Below are 10,282 nucleotides of genomic sequence, written 5' to 3' on the forward strand. Positions count from 1 at the left end.
TGTCAAATGCTGGTGGTCCAAGAACCTCAGCAAGAGAGACACGAGATCGTGGAGAAGCCCAGAAGTGTTTTAAGTCACCACAGTGCTCTGGTCAGTGAAACAGAGAAGCTCCAACTGCTGGCCTTGGGCAGCCTGCGTTCTCCAAATACGGGGGTTCCACGCCCCACGTTTTACATCTGCCCGGGGTAAGAAAATCTGTGCCCTCGTGTTCCTTAGGCTTCCTGTGTGTGCAGAGAATGCCTGGGAGCGCACGGAAAATGCTGATTCCTGGGACGCCCCCTGCCCCACGCGGCCAGGATGCCCGCATTCAGTGCAGAAGTCCTGAAATTAGTCGCAATTCTAATCAGATGACTATGCTGCAGTGGTCCTCGGGCTCAGCTTGGAGAAACATTGCGGGATAAATGTAGACTCCAAAGTAAACGCAGTATTCCCAGGGTTCAGGGGGACGCCTGGCGGGGATCCTGCTTCGTTAGGTTGTAGAGCCCTCCGTGCCGCCAATCTGCAGAAAGTTCTCGGAGTCCCAGCCTGTTGGTGGCAACATTTCTATCTTCCAGGGAAGATACAGAGTTTTTCCTTTTTTTTTTTTGGTATTTTTTTTATGGTGTAAAGGGAGGGAGGGGTTAAAGGCTCATGGAGTCCCATCCCACCTCACAGCAGAAGCCCAGGCCCAGGTTCTGAAGCCCTAATTAAAGCCTGTCAGGATAAGCCGAAGTTGGAGCCTGCAGTCCTCTTCTCTAATAAGACAGCGCAGCTCACGCGACGATAAGTGATTTCATGCGCATCATCAAATCACACGGAGAAAATGCAGGAGGGCCTTTAACGTGCTGCCTGCAGAGGAAGCCACATCCTGCAGGGAGTCTGGGCTTTCTGGGTTTCAATCCATTTCCCATTATCCTAAAAAATTACAAGACTAAGGGCATCAAATGAACCACTCCTTCCTCCATATGAACGTTGGTCCATCCCTGGCTCCTTGTTTCCGGCCCTTGTTATCTCCGGGCAGAGGCAGAACAGCAGCTCTCAGAGACCCACTCAGCCCTCAGTGAAGCACACTCCTAGGTTCACGGAGCACCAGGCAAATTCATGTATCTTAGTATTTTCTGTAGTAGAATTCTGCCTGCTCGAAGGAAAAATCTGTTCTACCCGGTCTAAGCTGCGTCGCTCAGCTGGGCAGGTTCTGTTGCCTCTCTGTGGTTCAGTCTTTACCTGTAAAATCGGCATAAAGATAGTCCTACCATGTAAAACCCTGGTGAGGATTAAAGACAGTATCCACACGAGCACATTGCACAGCACCTGGCATCTTGGAAGTTTGCCATGATTATGAGCTATGGTCATTTTCATGCCCTTGGTGAGACTTGGGATTTAGCAGGTGCTTGACCTAGGTTCCCCGTCTTCCCTATTTCCCTCCAGAAGCAGAGGTCTGATAAAAGTGCTCTTGGGCAGCAAGCTTTTCAGGGAAATGATGGGAAGGAACTGGAGCAAAGGACCAGGGAGAGGGTGAGGAACGGAAGGAAAGTCAGCATAAAGGGTGTGTTACTGAGATATCCACTCGGAAAGGAGAACGATGCCTTGGTCCTGTGTGGGACCCTCTGAGAAGAGCGTAGAATGTCTTTTGGAATCATCTCTCCAGAGATTCAGGCCAAGGGTTCCTCCATGGGCTCCTTCCCCCACGGCTGGATTGCTGTCCCGGGGACACCAGCTCCCCACACTCTGCGTTACTAGCTTGACAATTAGGCTTTTGGCAGAAGCCAGGGCTGGAGTCACGGTGGGGCGTGGGGCGTGGGTTAGGAGCGGTTCTGATATCATGGTGGTGCTGAGAATGAAAAGAGTCAGTGGTGGATGCTCTGCGCCACAGTGCTGAAGATGTAGCCACGGGGAAAAGCCAAATACCAGCAATCCAGGGCATTCACAAGATAAGGATGCTGACAGCCGTTGCTAGAGCATCCCAAGTGAATGATCAGGCTGCTTCCTTTCCTAGGCGGGTACTCACTGCCCGACATCCAAGAAGCACCAGCATCTCACACCTGGTATGAGACCCTGAGGGATCTGAATAAGTCCCGGGTGGTGACTTGCTGCTTGGGTCTAATATTATGACCTTAAGCATTGTCAACTGTGAGAAATCTATTGTACCTGAGTAACAGAACGAGCACCTTAGGGAACGAGAAGGGTGTGAAACAGCTCATTACGTTCCATGGTCCTCCCTCCTCGCATCACTAAACACGCATCCTGACAAGTCCTTACAGTTACAAGGTGAAAATTCAATCAAAGCCACGCTTTCAGAAGTTCCATATCACAGCCATGATTAGCTAATAAAATCCCAGTGGCCTGATGATATGCGTTTTCTAGGTTGTAATTTCCATTTTTACTGCAATCCATCTTTGTCTGAGTCCAGATCCATTTCTTTCCAGCTCTGGGCACTGGTTAATTTGAATAAATGAGACAAGCACTGTGGACAGGTGAATATCCATCATATTTCCCACCTCTCCTGGGGGACCAGTATGATGCCACCGTACCCCCCAGCAGGCGGCCCTTGCCCACACCCACTGCTGTGCTGGCATCAAAGGAGCACAGACGTGGGTAGCCCGAGACAGCAAATTACCCAGAAATTAAGGGTTTGGTCTGGCCTCCGCGGCGCCTGATTCCCTCGAAGTTTCTGTGACGGATTAAGTGTTTACGGCTTCCCACTGCCGTCGTCACCTCTTCTTCCTCGGGCCTGTTGTTAAGCTGTCATTATAAACAATGGTACCAACTTGGGCTGCTCTCAATGTCCATCAGACTCAGGAAAGCAAACAGCTATTGTCACTCTTGGCTAAACTCCCATCTGAGGGCAATGCTATTTTTTTTTTCTCTCTCTCTCTCTGTGGTCCTCATCTGGCTGAAAACAACTTTCCAAAAAGTAATTAACTTTCCTTTCAAAATGAAGTAAACCAATTTCCCCTCCCATCTTCTTTCTAAAGATACTTCAATCTGGGATATCCAGTGCTTTAAAGAACTGATGCCACATGACAGAATCTTGTCTAGAAGACTTCATGATTTAAGAACTCAGGACTTCAACCCAGATCCAATCCTGCAGCCCCAGGGATTCACTCAGAGAAGACTTTCAGATCTCTGGACCATGGTCATCATTTTAACTTGAGTGTCTACTTTGCTCTCTCCTTCAGGCTCTGACTTCTCAGACGTCTTCCTTCCTTTGCCTTTGCGTGGTCCCAGCCACAAACCACACCCCCCATAAATGCACAGATGAGCTTCTGCGGAAATACTCGCAAGGGATCGCTGTCAGGGGCCACACGGATGAGACAAAAGAGTTGAGGGATCAGAGCAGCCTCTGGTCCACCTTTGCAGCTGCCTGAGCCCTAACCGTGCACTGTTCAGTACAGAAACCACTAGTCACGTGGTTACTGAGCGCCTAAAATGTGGCCGGTGCAAACTGACACACGCTCTCAGTATAAAATCCACACCAGGGCTTCCCTGGTGGTGCAGTGGTTCAGAGTCCGCCTGCTGATGCAGCGGATACGGGTTCGTGCCCCGATCTGGGGGGGTCCCATATGCCGCGGAGCGGCTGGGCCCGTGAGCCATGGCCGCTGAGCCTGTGCGTCCGGAGCCTGTGCTCTGCAACGGGAGAGGCCCTTGTACCGCAAAAAAAAAAAAAAAAAAAAATCCACACCAAATTTCAAAGACTTAATATTAAAAAAAAAAATTCAAAATATTTCACTGGTAATTTTTAGATTGAATCCATGTTGAAATAATAATATTTTGGATATACTGAGTTAAATAAAATATGATATTAAAATTAATTACACCTTTAGAGAAAGGTTTTAAATATAGATTCTATTGGGCTTAAGGTTATGTGTGTGACTCAGGCGGCATTTCTGTTGGGCTGTGCCGCTCTGGACCTTTCCTGTCGCTGTGCCCATCTCCTGGCCCCAAAAGCCTCTCAGAGTCCAGTAAGAATGGGGCCTGCATGTTTGAGGGCTCCCCCGGGGGCAGGGGAGCAGAGGAGAGGGGTCCATGGCGGGTTGACCACGAAGAAACCACAGGATGGGGTTACCAGCCCAGCCAAACCCACCTAGGTGAGAGCACAGGTCGACCACATCTTTGTGGCAAAGTTGTGTGTGTGTGTGAGTCCATATTCCATGAGTAACACAGACATTCAGGCCGAGTCTCCTCGTGGGAAACCAAGAGCTCTGCCTTGTTCACAGAGCATCAGAGAAACAGCCCTTTGAGTTTCATTCCTGAGTTCTGCTCTGGGGACTGTATTAGCTGTCTGAGGCAGCTGTAACAAATGACCACAGGTCTGACGGCTTACACCGCAGAAGCGTATTCTCTCACAGCTCTGGAGGCCAGGAGTCTGCGATGAAGGTGTGGGCAGGGCCCTGCTCCCTCCAAGAACCCCTCCTTGCCTCTTCCAGCTTCCGGGGGCCCTGGGCCTTCATGGCCTTGTGTAGCATCCCCCAGTCTCTGCCTCTGTCTTCACATGGCCTCATTTTCTCTGCCGTGTAGTTCTCCCTCTGCTTCACTCTTAGAAGGACATGTGTCATTGGACTTAAGGCCCAGCTGGATAATCTAGGACCAACTCCTCAAGATCCTCAACTAAATCAGACCTTTTGCATACATGGTAATATTCACAGGTTCCTGGAATCAGGACAAAGACATATCTTCCTGGGGCCACCATCCAGCCCACTACAGGGCACGGAAATGAACCACGGGTCAGGCCCCCCGAGGAGCAGGGAACTGCTGAGTTTTTATTGCCTGAATTGAGTGGGTGTCCAGAAATCAGATGGCATATACCCCTCTCACCTACGAGTAGCTTTAAACACATTTTATATTTTCCCAAACTCTTCTTTTTTCTAAGTAAATATCTAACCATGTCTCATTCTCAGAATTTGGCAATAAACCAAAATCACTGTTACAAGTAGAATTGTGTGCACATTTCCTGGGTATAGATCACTTTTCCAAACCACGTCCTTATGAACAAAGTCAGACGTTGTCTCAGGTAGGTGGAGAGCAATTTATTGTTGTTTGGTTGGAGGCCCTTCATCCAGGACTGAGATCAAAGCAATACCTTCATGGATCACCCCTCCGCCTTGCTTTTCAGACTACAGCCACCGGCCTCACGCCCCAGAACGCGCCGAACGCCTGCGAACTCTGTCAGCTCCCAACCTCTCCCCAGGTCAGGACCTCTGAGGCTGGGAGTCCCAGGAACTGCCTTTCTAGCAAACTCCCCTGTTATTTTTATTAAGAGAAAGTTTAAGAACCACTGCTTGGCCTTCTCTCAGCCTCCATCCTTGAGGGTCAGCACTGTTTCTACAAGTGGGAAGCAAGCAGAAGGCATCATATCATGAATCAGGCAGTGAGAACCTTTACTGCCTTTGTGTCTTTCTTTTTGCTCGTCTGTCTTTAACACCCAGTGTTCACTCACCTCCCTGTTCACCCATCTTTGTCTGAGTCCAGATCCATTTCTTTCCAGCTCTGAGCACTGGTTAATTTGAATAAATGAGACAAGCACTGTGGACAGGTGAATAGCCATCCTATTTCCCGGCTCTCCTGGGGGACCAGTGTGACGCGAGCAGCCCCCCGAGGCTGAGCCCAGGCGTCACGCCCAAGGGTGACAGTGTTCTTGGCTTGCATTCGGGGTAAGTGATGCTGCTTTTCAGTTTCAAACAGTGATACCAAGTTCCCTTTAGAACAGGAAGTATTACAAAAATAAGTCAATTTAAGGGAAACCATTAAGAAACTAATAATGCAGAGTCAGCTGAGGAAGGTTACAATCGATGAAAATACTCATTTATTAGCCAGGATTCTCCAGAGACACAGAACCTGTATCCTGTGTGTACACACACACACACACACACACACACACACACACACACACACATTCATTACACAACTATTATAAACCAAGAAAAGCAAGCCTAGAGTGACTGTTACGTGAAAAGTGTAATCTTTTAAAATCATAAATCTAATTCTCTCCCTGGTCTGCTCAAAATCTTCACTGTCTCCCGCTTGGAGCTCAGGTAAGGACCAGACTCCCTCGTGTGCACTCTGAGGCTCACCCTTCCTCTGCTGCCCTGCTCGCACTAGTGGCCCCTCACTCACCAGGCCCCCAGCGCCTTGTCCCACGTGCCCAGAGCTGGGCTGCCAGGCCTAGTCTATAAAGGACCAGATAATACACACTTTCGTTTCAGTGGCCCACAGGGTCTCTCTCCTAACTGTTCAACTCTGCCATTGTGGCACAAAAGCAGCCACAGATAATACATAAGCACATGAGTGAGGCTGTGTTCCAATAAAACTTTATTGACAAAAACAGACGGCCGACTACCTGCTGGGGCTTGCGGACTCCGCTCTCCTGGCTCTGGGCCCCGTGCACACTCCTGCTGCTGGTGTGGCCTCTTTCTTCTGTCTGGCTCATTCGTGCTCTTCCCTTAGCAGTAAATATTCCTTTCCCAGGGAAATTTTCCGAGTCCTCAGGAGAGATTCTGCGTCTTAGAGCAGTTATCCCGATTGTGTGCGTGTGTGGCCGTGTGTGTGACATGATCCAACGTCTGCCTCTCCAGGAGTCCCCAGGGACAGCCTGCTTTGCTCCCTATTCTTTTCCCAGCCTGGTACCTTGAGGAGGCTGAATCGTCCACCGAATTAACAACTAAATGAGTCGCTGCTGAGAAGAATGAGTGAATGCATGAAAGCTAGGAAAAGCTTGCACCCTTGATCTTACCAAGTCCCAGCAACAAAACTATGAACACATGCTTATTTTTCTCCTTCCCAGCTCCCTCATCCGACAAGGCAGCTGGATCAATGTGACCAGATTTGTGTCCTTTTCTTTTGGGGTGATTTCCCTGGGGAGTGTGTGACCTGTTCTCTGAGTTTACTTCCAGTCACCAGCTCTGCAACTTGGAGTGAGTCGTTAGGTGTCTCTGATCTTCTCTTTGCTCATCTGTGAAAGTGATATAACCACACTCATCTCACAGGGCTGTCGTGAGGTGTAACACAGCGACCTACGGTGCCAGACCACGGTTGTTACTACAAGTACACTACTTCCCATGATTTACTACATTGACATTTCCCCTAGACGTGGAAACTCTACAGCAAACAGCGGAAGACCCCAGGAAGCCACCATATATCGTCACATGACAAAGGCCAATGTGTGAACAAGTATTTTCTCTGGAAAGATTGTAACTGTCCTATTTCTCCCATCTTATTAGCAGCATCAGATCTAATTAAAATGTTTCTCAAGGAACATATTGGGAGAATTTGATGTAAAATATACTCCTAATGTCAAGCACGTCAGTATTTAAAATTTTAAAATCGATCTATATGTCCAGCATTAGGGGGCAGGGTCAATAGATTATGATGCAAACAGCCAGTGGCCTGTTATCCAGACTTTACATAGTTTGTTTATGAAACATCTTTAAGATCAGAAAAAAAATGTTTATATTATAATTTTCAACAACCAAAAAAGATGAAAAATTACCTATATCGGGATCCCATTTACATCAAGAAAAATGTATTCAAGACGACAAATTGTAATAAAACAAGATATGAACCGTGTCTTCCTCTGGCCAGTGAATTATGGCTGATGTCTGCGTATGTACCTACGTGTGTTGTGTATATGTCTGTGAATATGTGTGTGTGTTCACTTTTCTGTATTTTCCAAATTTTTTACCCAAAGCAAGTATGACATTGGTGATCAAGGGAGATCAAGAAAGAGAACGTTTGAATACATTAAAAAATATTAGATATAGAATGGAAAAACAGGGCCTCCCTGGTGGCGTAGCAGTTAAGAATCCGCCTGCCAAAGCAGGGGACATGGGTTCGAGCCCTGGTCGGGGATGATCCCACGTACTGCAGAGCAACTAAGCCTATGCACCACAACTACTGAGCCTGCACTCTAGAGCCCACGAGCCACAGCTACTGAGCCTGTGAGCCACAACTACTGTGCAGCAATGAAGACCCAACACAGCCAAAAATAAATAATAAATAAATAATTAAATATATAAATTCTCTTTAAAAATAAAAGAATGGAAAAACAAGGTCCTACTGCATAGCACAGGGAACTATATTCAATATCTTGTGATAAACCATAATGGAAAAGAATACGAAGAAGAATATATACATATGTATAACTGAATCACTTCGCTGTACAGTAGAAACTAACACAACATTGTGAATCAACTATACTAAATAAATTTATTATTGTTTTTTATAGCACAACATGGTTTTGGTTTAACAGCAGTTTAAAAATGAACAAAAAGGAAACCTCTCATGCAGACACATCAGGTGGCATAAAACAATCGGCAATTTAATATGGTAGGAGCAGCACCGTTAGCCATTCTCTCACGTGTGAGTATATATATATATTATGTGAGAGTGTATAATATATATATATATAATTTCTATATATTTTATATACATTACACACACACACACACATATATATATATATATATAAAAGATACTTTCTGTTGCCATGACCGCGCTGTCCCAAGCCGCGAGGCAGCGCACAGATCGTAGCAAAGCCTGGGAACCTCTCCTCGCGGGGTGCACGGAGCTCGCTTCATAAGCCGCGCAGCTGTCCAGTCTGCCTTTCCATCAGTCCTCCTCTCTTCTCTTCGCTTCTGCTTGGTTTTATGAAAACAATGACTCTGATGGATTTGCACCTGTGCTAGTGCTTGGGAAAGGTCCATGCAGGAATGGGCGCAGTCACAGGATGAGTGAGATGGCGTCATCCCCAAAAATAAACTAAAACAAAACAAAAATTTAAAAAAACAGGACAGGACTAGAAAACTCAATTTTTTGGACATATCTAAAAAAGGGGACAAGAACAGTAGTCATCTGTTCTTCCCATGGGGACAGGAATGAAGAGGGAGGAGGGAAGAGAGACTTGATTTCTTCTGTTCACAATAGAATGGTTGGAGGGGATTCTTCAGAGTTTTTCAGGGGATGGGACCCAAATGTAGTGCCTAGACTGGTCCTCAATGATTTGTTTGATTTTGTTATAAATCTCTTCCAGTGAGTCACCCTGTACAATGGCTGTGAAGTATTCTCCAAACTCCTGCTCCAGTTTCATGGCTTTGTCATAGATTTTATTTGCTTGTTCATATGTCTGCCATCGGTTCATTTCCATAAGCGCTTCAATGGACTTGGGCTTGAAGAAAATGGCAATGGGATAAAGTTGTGACTGCTGCAGCCTCTTGATAGCATTGCCAGGAACATCTAACATGCAGTGCTTGCCCCTCCCCCAACTCCCTTCACTTGCTGGAGGCTGGTCCCATAGAGATTATCGTTGAATTGTCCTGCCTCGACGAACTTGTTGTCCTGAATATCCTTCTCCATCTGTTCTCGGGAGACCACAGAGCGGTAGTCTTGCCCATCCACTTCATCATCACGCCGAGGCCAGGTAGTATGTGGTACACAGGATCCAAATTTACGCGGGAACTCCGAAATCAGGTCATCGTTGACTCTGTCCTTCATTGGGCCCAGGATGATGACGGGCCTTGCCTAGTGAACTTCTTGCCGTGTCACTGGCTCATATGACAAAACAGCGTCCTCCTGTCCTTTGGAACCGCTTTCGCCGTCACTGGTGTTGGATGTCACTCCCTGTTCCTGTACGCTGCTCTCCTGGGCCATGTTTTCTTTGCTCTTGTAAAATGGAAACTTTCGAGAGAGGCGGAAACTCCTTTTACGTTTCGTTTTGATCGACGTTTTAGACTCAATCATCCCCGTCCTGGCGTGAAACTTCACGGTTTTCAATGGAGCCCTTTCTTTCTTTTCCACCCTCCTTCTTACTGGGAATCACACCAGTTTGCTCACTTTCTCCATGGGGGGGGTCACCAGTCTCGCCTGCCACCACTCATCATCAGAGGTGTTAATGACATATAGAATGTCACCACAGGAGAGGCTGAGGCCTTAGCTCGGCAGGCAGCTGTCCCGAGTCCGGTCATAATCAAACAAGGCCCTGACATACAAGGACCTCTTCTCACTCGTTCACAGGGACCCAGACCCAGAGCTCACACTGCTGTTCATCATTTGTTCTCGCGAGTCACGTATCTTCGATTCAAAGCGGCTGTATTCTGGCGCCGGGTCGGAGTCCAGGTCTAGTACTGAGAAAGCTCCAGCTCCGGCCGGCCCCTCTGTTCCGCACGGGAGACCACGGACACCTAAATCAAATAAACTTTAATAAAAGACAGAAAGAGAAAATGTGTCTGATTTTCACTTATGGCTCCCTGGACAGAAATTATATGAAGAAGCACATCTTCCCAGCCTTTGAAGACTACCTTGGACTGTAAAG

The 10,282-nt window shown here is 47.3% G+C and overlaps 1 pseudogene; it reads right to left on the reverse strand.

Moving 5' to 3' along the window:
• Positions 1-8,465: 8,465 nt before the first annotated feature.
• LOC137225732 (disks large homolog 3 pseudogene) lies at positions 8,466-10,056 on the reverse strand (annotated as a pseudogene).
• Between the last annotated feature and the right edge of the window lie 226 nt (positions 10,057-10,282).

The sequence above is a fragment of the Pseudorca crassidens genome, chromosome 6 (genome assembly GCF_039906515.1).
Source record: "Pseudorca crassidens isolate mPseCra1 chromosome 6, mPseCra1.hap1, whole genome shotgun sequence".
Lineage (NCBI taxonomy): Eukaryota > Metazoa > Chordata > Mammalia > Artiodactyla > Delphinidae > Pseudorca > Pseudorca crassidens.